The sequence below is a fragment of the Nomascus leucogenys genome, chromosome 8, assembly GCF_006542625.1.
Source record: "Nomascus leucogenys isolate Asia chromosome 8, Asia_NLE_v1, whole genome shotgun sequence".
NCBI classification, from domain to species: Eukaryota; Metazoa; Chordata; class Mammalia; order Primates; family Hylobatidae; genus Nomascus; species Nomascus leucogenys.
In genome coordinates, this window is record NC_044388.1 from 97,548,312 (window position 1) to 97,561,768 (window position 13,457).

Sequence of the window (13,457 nt, forward strand, 5' to 3'; positions counted from 1 at the left end):
TGTGAAGCCATAAACAAACATTTATAAGAAACAACAGCAAATGAAATCATGACCTCCCCAAATGAACAAAGCAAGGAGCCAGTGACCAAACTTACAAGAGGGTAATGTGTAAGCTTTACTATTAATTCTACTCAAGCAATTCCAATGAATTGAAGAGAAAGGAATACTTCCAAACTCATTCTACAGACCAGGATTACCCTGATACCAAAACCAGACAAGGACATAACCAAAAAAAGCAAACTAGAGGCCAGTATCTCTGATAAACATACATGCAAAAATCCTCAACAAAATGCTAGCAAACCAAATACAATAACACATTAAAAATATCATTCACCATGATCAAGTGGGATTCATCTCAGGGATACAAGGATGATTTAACATATGCAAATCAATAAATATGATACATAACATTAACAGAATCAAGAGCAAAAGCCATGTGATCATTTCAATAGATGCTGAAAAAGCATTCAATGAAATTTAACATTCTTTATGAAAATAATTCTCAACTAACTGGGTATAAAAGGAACAAACCTCAAAATAATAAAGGCATGTATAACAGACATACAGTTAACATCATACTTAATGGGGGAAAATTAAAAGCCTTTTCTCTAAGAACACTGTCTCCTTTTCAGGAGTAGATGATGCCTTAAGCCCAGGTTTGTCTCAGCTCTCGCAAACATTCAAAGCATTTGCTATGGTTTGGATATAGCAAGGATGCGTACTTCTACCACTTTTATTCAACATAGTACTGGAACTCCTAGCCAAAGCAATTAGGCAAGAGAAAGAAATAAAAGGCATCCAAATTGGAAAGGAAGAAATCAAAGTATCCTTGTTCACAGACAACATACCGTATTTAGAAAAACCTAGACTTTACCAAAAAACTGTTTTTGGCATCACACTACCTGACTTCAACATATATACTACAAAGCCATAGTAACAAACACAGCATGGTACTGGCATAAAAGCAGAAACATAGACCAATGGAACAGAATAGAAAACTCAGAAATAAATTTACACGCTTATAACCAACTCATTTTTGACAGACACAAAGAACATACGTTGGGGAAAAGGACAGTTTCCTCAATACGTGGTGCTGGAAAAACTGGATAACCATGTACAGAAGAATGAAGCTAGACCCCTCCCACCAAATAAAAAATCAAATCAAAATGAATTGAAGACTTAAATCTAAGACCTGAAACTCTGAAACTACTAGAAGAAAACCTTAGGGAAACACTTGAAGACATTGGTTTGTGCAAAGACTTTTTGGGTAAGATCTAAAAAGCATAGGCAACAAAAGCAAAAATAACAAATTGGACCACGTGAAGCTGAAAGCCTCTGAACAGCAAAGGAAACAATTAACAAAGTGAATAAACAACTCACAGAATGGGAGAAAATAATTGCAAACTATCCATCTGACAGGAGATTAATAACCAACATATGTAAGGATCTCAAACAACTCAATAGCAAAAAAACCCAAACAATCCAATTTAAAAATGAGCAAAAGATCTGAGTAGACATTTCTTGAAAGAAGACATACAAATGGCCAACTGTTATATTTAAAAATGCTCAGCATCACTAATCGTTAGGGAAATTCAAATCAAAACTACAGTGAAATATCATCTCACCTCAGTTAAAATGACTTATCAAAAAGACAAAAAACATTAGATGCTGATGAGGATGCAGAGAAAGGAGAATGCTCATACACTGTTGGTAGGAATGTAAATTAGTATAGCCACTATGGAAAATAGCATGGAGGTTCCTCAAAAAACTAAAACTAGAACTACCATATGATCCAGCAATCCCATTGCTGAATCCAAAAGAAAGGAAATCTTCTTTTGAATCCAAAAGAAAGGAACCCAAAGGAAAGGAAATCTTCTTTTGAATCCAAAAGAAAGGAAATCACTATATTGAAGTAATATCCATACTCCCATGTTTCCTGCAGCACTATTCACAATAGCCAAGATATTGAGTCAACCTGTGTCCAACAACAGATGAGTGGATAAAGAACAAGTGGTATAGATACACAATGGAATATTACTCAGCCATAAAAAAGAATGAATGCCTGTCATTTGCGGCAACGTGGATGGAACTGGAGATCATGTTAAGTGAAATAAGCTAGGCACAGAAAAATTTTACATGTGCTCACTCATATGTGGGTGCCAAAAAAATGGATCTCATGGAGGTAGAGAGTTGATTGGTGGTTATTAAAGGTTGAGAAAGGTAGGGGTATGGGAAGATGAAGAAAGGTGAATTAATGAGTACAAAGTACAAAAATACAATTAAATAGAGGTAATAAGATCTAGTATTTGAAAGTACAGTCTGGTGGCTATAGTCAAAAATAATATATTGTAGCCGGGCGCAGTGGCTCACGCCTGTAATCCTAGCACTTTGGGAGGCCGAGGTGGGCAGATCACGAGGTCAGGAGATCGAGACCATCCTGGCTAACATGGTGAAACCCCGCCTCTACTAAAAATACAAAAAATTAGCCGGGCGTGGTGGCAGGCACCTGTAGTCCCAGCTACTTGGGAGGCTGAGGCAGGAGAATGGTGTGAACCTGGGAGGCGGAGCTTGCAGTGAGCCAAGATTGCACCACTGCACTCCAGCCTGGGCGACAGAGTGAGACTCTGTCTCAAAAAAAAAATAATAATAATAATATATTGTATAGTTCCAAATAGCTAGAAGAAAGTAATTGGAATGTTCCCAACATAAGGAAACATGTTTGAGATTACGGATATCCCAATTACCCTGATTTGATCATTATACAGTGTATGCATTTATCAAAATATTACATGTACCCCCTAAATATGTACAACTATTATGCATCAATAAAAAATCATATTAGTATTAAAAAATAAGTATCTAGAAGCCTGAGGAATATAGTAGTAAACAGCTAATTAAATTATCCCTGCAGTCACATGAAGAAGGTCATTATTGAAGCCAAAGACTTTTGGCATGCTGTGGTTTGAATGTGTCCTCAGACTTGATGTGTTGGAAATTTAATCCCCAAATTCGTATGTTGATGGCATTTGAAGGTGGGGCCTTTGGGAAAAAATCAGGATTAGATAAGCCCATCAGGTGAGGCCCTCTGATGAGAATGGTGGCTTTATAAGAAGAAAAGAGAGGTCCGAGCTGGCAAGCTCTTGACCTCTTTCCATATGATGTCCTCCACCATGTTATGATGAGCAAGAAGGCCCTCACCAGATGCCAGCCCCTCTACCTTGGGCTTCCCAGCCTCCAGAACCATGAGCTCAATAAAATTCCACTCTTTACAAATTACCCAGTCTGTGATATTCTGTTATGGCAACAAAAAATGGACTAAGGGCAATTATGGTTTTTGCTATAAAAATATACAATGATTATGACAACAATGATGACAGCTACCACTCATATAACTCTTACTATGTGCCAGCCACTGCCCTAAGAACTTTGTATATATTAATGAAATAAAGGACATAAATAAATCAAGAGCCAACAGACAGATTAAATGGCTGCATCTAATGGTACTAGAGAGCTTAAATAAAAAGCACAAATTTGAAGTCAAAGTGTCCTTTGCAGAAGCTGCATCCTTCATGTCTTTTGGCCTTCCTCTGCCCCTCTAGCCCTAGGGATGGTTGCAGCTTCTCAGTTTCTTCACTGTCCCTTTTAGCTTCTTATCAATTCCATCATCTGTGTAACCAATTTTCACATGAGAATCTCTCATTTGAAATACCCATATTTTCCTGATTGGACCCTTATTTGATATAGTTTCTAGTACTAGGAGTTTTCTGTTATCGGCCTTTGCTGTATAACAAACCACCCCAAACCTGAATGGGTTAAAGCAACAATGCTTTAGCATTTCTCATGAATCTATGGGTCATTTGTGTGGTTCTGTTCATCTGGGCCAGGCTCAGCTAATCTCAGCTAGGGAGCACTCATGGTAGGTCGGTTGGAGACGTGCTGGTTCACATAACTAGCTGTTGGAAAACTGTCATCTGGGGGCAATGCAAAAGGCCATGGATAATAATGGCCATTTATGCAAACTACCAAAAGCCCTGAGAAATAGACCCTCACAATAATTCTAGGATTGCTCACTTATTTGAGTTGGAATACCATGGCACCTCCTTAAAAAGTAGAATAGGATAACTAGAAATGTTTGGCATGTAGTAGTAGCATAGTTATTAAAATTATCTTATCACCTGTAGTTGTTTGGGAGGAAATGTCAATTGAAGGAAAGACTTTGCAACATTAAGTAGCTTCTGTACTCCATTGTGGTTATAATGAGTGCAAGGTCTATAGGATGGAACTGCTGCTTCTGATTGTCCTAGAGAGCTTATATAAGTAAAATAACAAGTCTAGAAATTTAAACTCTCACCTCAAAGCATGGACACAGAACCAGATGACTTTTATGGTGCCATTTTATTTGCGAGTGTGTGTGTATGTCCCTTTTAGCTCCTTAGCAATTTCACAAGGAATTCCATGTGTGGCCATACTCACACATGGCTGAGGATAAAACCCAGAATATACTTGTGTGATGTACATAAGTAGAATGAAATTCGAATATACAAAATATTCTATATTCTAAAAATCTCCTTTGTTAAAGTTAGAGAATTGGGAAAGACTAGGACCCTCACGTGGGATGAGAACATTTGGGTGGATTCAGATGAATCTGAGAACTTGAAATTCTAAATCTCGAGGTTCCCTTGTCAGTGGAAACAACTTCTGCTAATATTCTGAGGAAATAAGTCTTTCCCTGCTTATAGAGGCTCTTATGATCCCATCCAAGATAGCTGATTTATAAGACGATGCCTATTTTCATTACTTGTAGACTTAATACCTAGAGTTAGACACAGCATGCCCCAGGGAGAGAATTCAAGATCTGCTCCAATAGTACATTAAAAGAATTTCAAGTTCTTGCTAATTTATATTAGTAGGGAAACACATGTGGGAATGGATTATAAGACTGTTAGACTAAGATAAATGGAATATAATATTGGATTGAGCTGAAGTTACTAAAACAGGGACATTTACCTGAGATTCTGGATTTAGTATGTTATCTTACTAGTGGTTCTAAGCATTTTCTTGGTTGTTAAACCAAAATTTGAATTCAGTGGTAGTCCACAATTAATGAGATTGAGATGCTATAACTTCCCTGGCATTATGTGAGAAATCCAAAGGTTTAGTTAGGGAGACAAGAATATTGGAGTGACTGAATTTATTATGTTCAGTCCATTCCCCTTCCCGCTGTGTTCTTTGGTTGCGGGTGGGACTTAGAGGACATTTTTCTTCACCAAGTCCTTAAGAAATGAATCAGTGTGAGGAGATACTAAAATAGACTCTGATTTAAATAAAAATGATATGTTTCTATATTACTGGAAAAACTCTAGGCCTGGTCAGCAGAAATGTAACTTGAGTTGCCACAGTAAGGTATGGTCTCTTGCTATGTTCCCACACCTAAGTCAGTTTACAGAACTTGAATCCCTTGATTGAAGGGAGGCTATGTCACCTTGAGGGAGGACCTGTGGTTATTTGCTAGGACACCTATGTCCTTGGGGGAAATGTAGAATGGACACTAGTTCTGAGTTGACAATAATTTCTAGGGGCTAGAAATGCTGTTGTGGTCTACTGAAGAGAGTGAAGACTTATGGAGAATAGGGGATAAATTGTGCCCTCAATTTATCTCACAGTGACCCCAGTATATAAGAGCTACTGTGTGGTTTTTGCTCTAGTTCCTGAATGTATGGTTGGAATATTTATACTTAGCAACCGGTCAACTACTTACATCTGAACTTGACCCATGGAGAAATGGTTAATACAGTAAAAAGGGCCAAATGGAAGCCAATGGAAAAGGCTCTCCTACTAAAACAGCAAATCAAAATTAATAGCACCTCCCTGTGGAAATTGTAATTGTGAAGATTAGTGCTACTATTTAAAGACTTGAATACTGTGGGCTTTTGGTTCCTAGCACTTGCCTGCTTAGCCAGTATAAAACCCAGATGGAGTCGGAGAATGCCTGTGAATCACTGTAAAGTAAATTAAGTGCTGACTCCAATGGCAGCTACTTTTCCAGTTGTATCTTTGCTCGAGCAAATTAGCATAGTCCTTGGTATTTGGTATGCAGCTGGCAAATGTGTTTTTCCCTATATTGATTAGTGAGGATTATCAAAAGCAGTTTGCTTTCACCTGGCAGAGATATCAGTAAACTCCAGAGGTATGTGAACTCTCCTATGTTGTTGTAATACAGTCCACAGGGTCCTTGATCATCAGAACAGCTCATAGGATACTATTGTTAGCAACAAGCTGATTGGATCTTTTGAGCAGAAAATAGCAAGAGTCATAGTTGTCATTCTAACACAACTGTATACAAAGAGGTGGAAGAAAAACCCCATAGAAATTTAGGGGCCTGACAATCAACACTATGTCTAAGCAGCATGTAGACATATTGCTCTAGACAAGCAAGTTCCTGTGCCTTGCACCACTTTCAGCTAAATCAGAGGCACAATGCTCAGGGGGACTCTGGCTATTGGAGGTGACATATACTGCATTTGGGTGTGCCACTCTTATTTACTGAGCAACTGGTAACCATTCCAATTTTGAGTGAGGCCCAAGACAAGAGAAGGGTCTACTTAAAGTCCAGTTTGTAGAGCAAGGTCTGTGCCACTTAGCAGACTCAAGTGGCAAATACAGCCACTGGGTGAGGCATTTTGCATGACCCAGGTAGAAGATGAATGCCTGATACATAAGAAATTTACTTGAGCTATGACTCTTCTGAACACCATGAACTTAATGCTGTGTGATCCAACAAACTAAAAGCTTGGTGTATGCATCTGCAATCCATGAAATGGAAGTGGTTTATATGAGATTGGAGTTGTGCAGATTGGTAAATTGGTGACAAGAAAGTCCAGGGCCCTTTATGGGCTTCTGAAATAGGCAGAGTGTGAGGATATATGTATCACATGAAAATGCTCACCAAAGGGCAATCACAGCAGAGGAAGCTCTCAATTTAATTAAGTCAATGAGATAATCTATTCTGTGACTGAGTTCAGTCAGCCTTTTTCTACAGCCACCACAGTATTTGCTCAATGGGCCTATATACAAAGTGGCATTGGTGCAGGGATGGAAGCTGTGCCAAGGCTCAGTAAGATAGATTTCCCCTTGTCAGTGATGATCTGGCTATCCCCACTGCTAAACGCCCAATCTGCCAACAGCAGAGACCATGGTGGCATATTGGTTACCTTGGATCTTTTCCATCATGTAAAAGTAAGAAATTTGTCCCCCAATAAAAATATATTTGGTAGAGATTTGCCTTCCTTTCTTACAGTTCTTCTGCCAGGACGACCATTTGCAGCTTTATCCATTGCCTCAGACTAAAGAGGCTTTATCCTTTGCCTCAGACAAAAGAGATACATTTTGCTGTGGAGTAAGTGCAACAATAGACTCACACCCACGGAGTCCATTGCTCTTACCATGCAACTCATCACTGGAAGCAGGTCACTTTATGAAATGGTGAAATGGCTTGCTGAAGATTCTGTTACAATGTGAGCTGTGAGACAACACTCTGTGTGGTTGGGTGCTGTCCTAAAGTATGTGGGATATGCCTTAAAATAGTGGCTACTATGTCATACTGTCTTCTCCATAGCCAGAATGCATGAGGAAGAGGCGTGAGGCCCTCTTTTACAATTACACCAAATAACCCAATGGCGTCTTTTTTGTTTCCATCTCTTCAAGCTTGGGTTCAGTGGGTTTGGAGGCCCTAGAGCCTCAGAAATAAATGTATTCACCAGGAAACAGAATCATCGTTCTGTCGATTGGAAGTTGAGGCTTCCCCTTGGACATTTTGTATGCTCATCATGCTGAATCAACAGCCAGAGGAGTTCTCTGTATTGGTTCAGGGGACCCAATTATCAAGGGCCCAAAATTATCAAGAAGTTGGTTGCTACTATACAATAGTAGAATGGGGCTATATTACAGCTCAAGGTGTTCACTGGGGGCCTCCTACTACAATTTTATCCAACAGCCATTGTTAAGCGAAAACTGTGGCAATCCAATAAAGACTCACCAAAGACTCAGGTCCCATAGGGAATACAATTATGCCATTCCACCAGGTAAAGGACAGTATCTAGCTGAGCTTTTAGCAGAGGGAACATGGAATGGGTGGTGAAAGAAATGTGATAAATATGAACTTGATCTTGTGACCAGTTATGGAAATGAGGACTGCAGCAGGCATGCATATTCTTCTTATTTATATATTATAAACATAAATATATATTTCTATATGTTAGTCAATTATCTATTTTATTTTTTCCTTCTATTATTTTAAAATGAGGAATGTTAGTTATTTTTGTGAAAGTTGTCAGGATCAAAATGGAGTCACTTGTGTCAAACCCTAACAACAACAAAAAGCCAGAAGGCTGACGAGAGGGCCCTCATGCACACATGCCTATGATAAGAATGATTACAAAGACTCTCTGAAGAGCTCTTACACACAGTTTGCTACATGAGTCACAAGGACAGCTAGCCAGACGCACAAGAACACTTGTCTTATATACCAATAATGAACTGGTATTAGCTCCTGCAATAAGCCCCGGTAACCAAAGTTATCTTTGTTTCAGAACAAATTATGTATACTTTTCCCTTTTACATTTAAAGGCATCCCCTTGCCTCAACCTCTTTCGATATGCCTTTGGGCTCCATAGCCTACATATCCCAGATTTGCAAATGCTCTGCATACTCCTGAAAAAACGTATTATCTGTGGAGAATCTCTCTCTGTTATTTACACTGATATTCTTTTATTAGTTTAGATCAGAGTTCACAAAACTGTGAGGAGCCAGGTACAGTTCTGTTGGAGAGGAACTCACTTCATGTGGGCTTCCTGGACATGGTGAGAGACACTACTATGTCAGACGGTACTTTGTGTTCCACCTTTTTGGGAAGAGAGTGTCCATTTGTGCAGAAGTTAATTGAATTCTAGTAGGTGGAAGCACTAAGTCATTTTATGAAAGTTAAGTATGGATAGAATGGTAAAAATGGGTGCTTTGTGGCACAATGATTGAACTGTAGTAGCCATTTGCCTGTTTACTCTTGAATCTTCCATTTTTTCCTGTGCTCTGCTCAATGTAGCAGAGGTCTATATTACCCAGACTCCCTTGCTCTCTGATGATTGCTGAAAAATACTGACAGAAGAGAGGAGGGTAGGAGGAGCAGAAAAGCCTGGATGTCCCCTCCACACCCTCACTATGGGTACCATATCAATTAGTAGCTGAAACTCCTCTCTCTTTTGTGTCACCTCATGCCAGGTAACTTCTGCTAGGTTCTAGATCTTTCTAGACACCCTACATTTTTCTCCTTCAACTTTCAGGATATTATTGCTTTTATTTAAAAATAATTTTTATTTAAAAATTATGGGTTGTCTCTTCTCCCTTGTATCTCTCCCAAGCTCTTTTATCACCTTCATGTCCAGTTCCCTAAATTAAATCCACACTGTTTGAAGTACCTAGAATAGTAGTTTCTGCTTTACTAGCTAGACTCTGACTATTGATAAGATGTGTGTGTGCATCTACAACCATCTGATCTTTGACAAACCTGACAAAAACAAGAAATGGGGAAAAGATTCCCTATTTAATAAATGGTGCTGGGAAAACTGGCTAGCCATATGTAGAAAGCTGAAACTAGATCCCTTCCTTACACCTTAGACAAAAATTAATTCAAGATGGATTAAAGACTTAACATGTTAGACCTAAAACCATAAAAACCCTAGAAGAAAACCAAGGCAATACCATTTAGGACATAGGGATGGGCAAGGACTTCATGTCTAAAACACCAAAAGCAATGGCAACAAAAGCCAAAATTGACAAATGGGATCTAATTAAACTAAAGAGCTTCTGCACAGCAAAAGAAACTACCATCAGAGTGAACAGGCAACCTACAGAATGGGAGAAAATTTTTGCAATCTACCCATCTGACAAAGGGCTAATATCCAGAATCTACAAAGAACGTAAACAAATTTACAAGAAAAAATGAAACACCCCGATCAAAAAGTGGGCAAAGGATATGAACAGACACATCTCAAAAGAAGATATTTATGCAGCCAACAGACACATGAAAAAATGCTCATCATCACTGGTCATCAGAGAAATGCAAATCAAAACCACAATGAGATACCATCTCACACCAGTTAGAATGGCTATCATTAAAAAGTCAGGAAACAACAGGTGCTGGAGAGGATGTGGAGAAATAGGAACACTTTTATACTGTTAGTGGGACTGCAAACTAGTTCAACCATTGTGGAAGACAGTGTGGTGATTCCTCAAGGATCTAGAACTAGAAATACTATTTGACCCAGCCATCCCATTACCGCGTATATACCCAAAGGATTATAAATCATGCTGCTATAAAGACAGATGCACACATATGTTTATTGCAGCACCATTCACAATAGCAAAGACTTGGAACCAACCCAAATGCCCATCAATGATAGACTGGATTAAGAAAATGTGGCACATATACACCATGGAATACTATGCAGCCACAAAAAATAATGAGTTCATGTCCTTTGTAGGGACATGGATGAAGTTGGAAACCATCATTCTGAGCAAACTTTCACAAGGACAGAAAACCACACACTGCATGTTCTCACTCATAGGTGGGAATTGAACAGTGAGAACACTTGGACACAGGAAGGGGAAAATCACACACTGGGGCCTGTTGTGGGGTGGGGGTAGGGGGGAGGGATAGCATTAGGAGAAATACCTAATGTAAATGACGAGTTAATGGATACAGCACACCAACATGGCACAGGTATACATATGTAACAAACCTGCACGTTGTGCACCTGTACCCTAGAACTTAAAGTATAATAATAAAAAAAGGAAAAAAATAAAATAAAATAAAACTGGGCTGCAATCCTTGTACCATATACAAGAACCAACTCAAGGGATTAAAGACTTAAATGTAAAACCTAAAACTACAAGAACCCTGAAAGACAACCTAGGCAATACCATGCAGAACATAGGCATAGGCAAACATCTCACAAAGATGCCAAAAGGAATTGCAACAAGAGCCAAAATTAACAAATGGGATCTAATTAAACTGAAGATATTCTCCACACAAAAATAAAATGTCAATAGAGTAAACAGACAACCTATAGGATGGAAGAAATCTTCTGCAAACTGTACATCTGAGAAAAGCCTAATATTTAGTATTTATAAGAAACTTTAACAACTTTGTGAGAAAAAAAAACCCCACAAAAAAGCAGGTAAAGAACATGAACGGACATTTTTTGGAAGTAATAATAATAAAACAAGTTTTTATTATTCCTTCTTTGAAATGGAGCTAAAATACATATAAAGAAAAGCACAGATCTTATGTATTTGCTTGAATGAGATTTGACAAACACGTACATGTGATTGCACAATGCCTAGATGAACATATGGAACATTCATTTTACCTTAGGCTCCTTTCAAATTCAGTTCCAGTTCTTCAGGGGTAAATGTTATACTGACTTCTAGAAACTCATACTCACCTGTTTTTAATCCTTATATAATAAAATTATGTAATAACATAAAATAAATAAATAAATAAATTTTAGGACTTTTTCTGTGAAGAATTTTATTAGTGTTTTAATAGGGAATTACATTGAATCTGTTGATTGCTTTGGGGAGTATGGACATTTTAACAATATCGATTCTTCCACTCCATTAATATGGAATATCTTTCAATTTTTTGTGTTCCCTTCAATTTTTCTCATCAATGTTTCATAGTTTTTATTATAGAGCTCTTTCACTTCTTTTGTTAATTTCTAAATATTTAATTCTATGTGTGGGTATTGTAAGTGGGATTACTTTTTTTCAGATTCTTCACTGTTGGCATGTGGAAATGCTACTAATTTTTGTATGTTGATTTTGTATGCTGCAACTTTACTGAATTTATCAGTTCTAATCATTCTTCGATGGAGTTTTTAGATTTTTTCAAATATAAAGTCATATCATCTGCAAAAAAATTATAGCCATAAACTTTCCAAATTTGATTTAAAATAAAATTATAAACTTACAGATCCAAGAAGTTTAGCAAATCCCCCAAGAAATAAAAATACTAAAGAAACCGCACGTAGGAAACCACAAGGCAGATTGCTGTATTTTGTGCCAGTGGTTCTCACACTTTGCTGCATACTATTATAGAATCACCTGGGAAGCTTGTAAAAATCCCAGTGTCCAGGCTTCACCCCATGCCACCTGACTTGGAATCTCTGAGTGGGGCCCCAGGCATCAATATTAGCTCTAGGGTACAGCCAAGTTTGACAACCAGCATTTCGTGCCCCCTATCTCTGAGAAAGAGGCATTAACTCCTGCAAGCAATGTTCCACACATGTGGGTGTCCAGCTGCTTGCCATTTACCTGATAAAGGTAAAATAAGTGAGCTTTTAGTGGGTCCCTGGACAAGCTCTTTACCTGGTCCAGGCTGCCACAGCCCTTACGACCAGTCATACTTTACATATTTCAATGGGTCTGAAGTAGACTGGAATGGTGGTTGAAGAATGTGGCTAGCTTTGATTGGAAACTTACAGCAGAGGCCCACTGAATTCCAGAGCAAGGAACCATCATTTTCCTCTTTTAAATAGGAGTTACTACAATTTTCCCTTCTCTTTCTTCCTTGTCTCTCACTGTAGTGTGTTCGGATATGAGCTAAACTTGCCGTTTATATCACAGATTGCAGAACAGTCAGACAAGCTGTCTAAAGGATCAAAGGAGAAATGGTTACTATCTGGAGAAGCAGACTCTGAGTAGCCTGGCCTCTGACATTATCTGTGGATTCAGTGGTCTGTTAGGAGAAGGGGCTATGCTGGAGTAGTATATAACATTTTTGGATCATGGTAGAAGGGAATATTTTGAATGTATGGGAAGAAGTGATTGACAGCCAGACAGCCATAAGTGGAAAGTGGTAGATACTTTTAGAGGGTAGATACCTAGCTCACAACAATATGTGCTTCTCTGAGAACTGCCCATAGTGTACTCATTCTCCAGTAAACATACTCCAGGACACAGCTGCTGGGAGCAGGAGTGGTGTTGTGACTTTTGAGTTTTCTTTCCTAGGAATTTAGAATTTTGAAGGAGGAAACCCTGAGACTGGAGATAGTTGGAACTGAGTCATATTAATGGCAGACCTCTAGGGAGAGTCCACACTTTTCAGTTGCAGAGGCCCCTAAGCTTTCCTGGTTCTTACTCATGGCCTGGTTGCAGTGATATACTGGTAAATTTTTAACAACTGACACTTTAAAAAAGGAAAGAAAGAAGGAAATTAAGGAAAGGAAAAAGAGCCCTGGTTTCTGGTGTTTGTTGACTCCCATGGTTTAAATACTTGCACCACAGCCTATTATCACAGTGATGTCACTGAACAGGAAGTTGGGAAGTATTGTCTATAATAGACTCGCACAAGCCAGTATGAGCTGGCTTCAGCACACCCCTGCTCCCCTGTCAATTCTCCC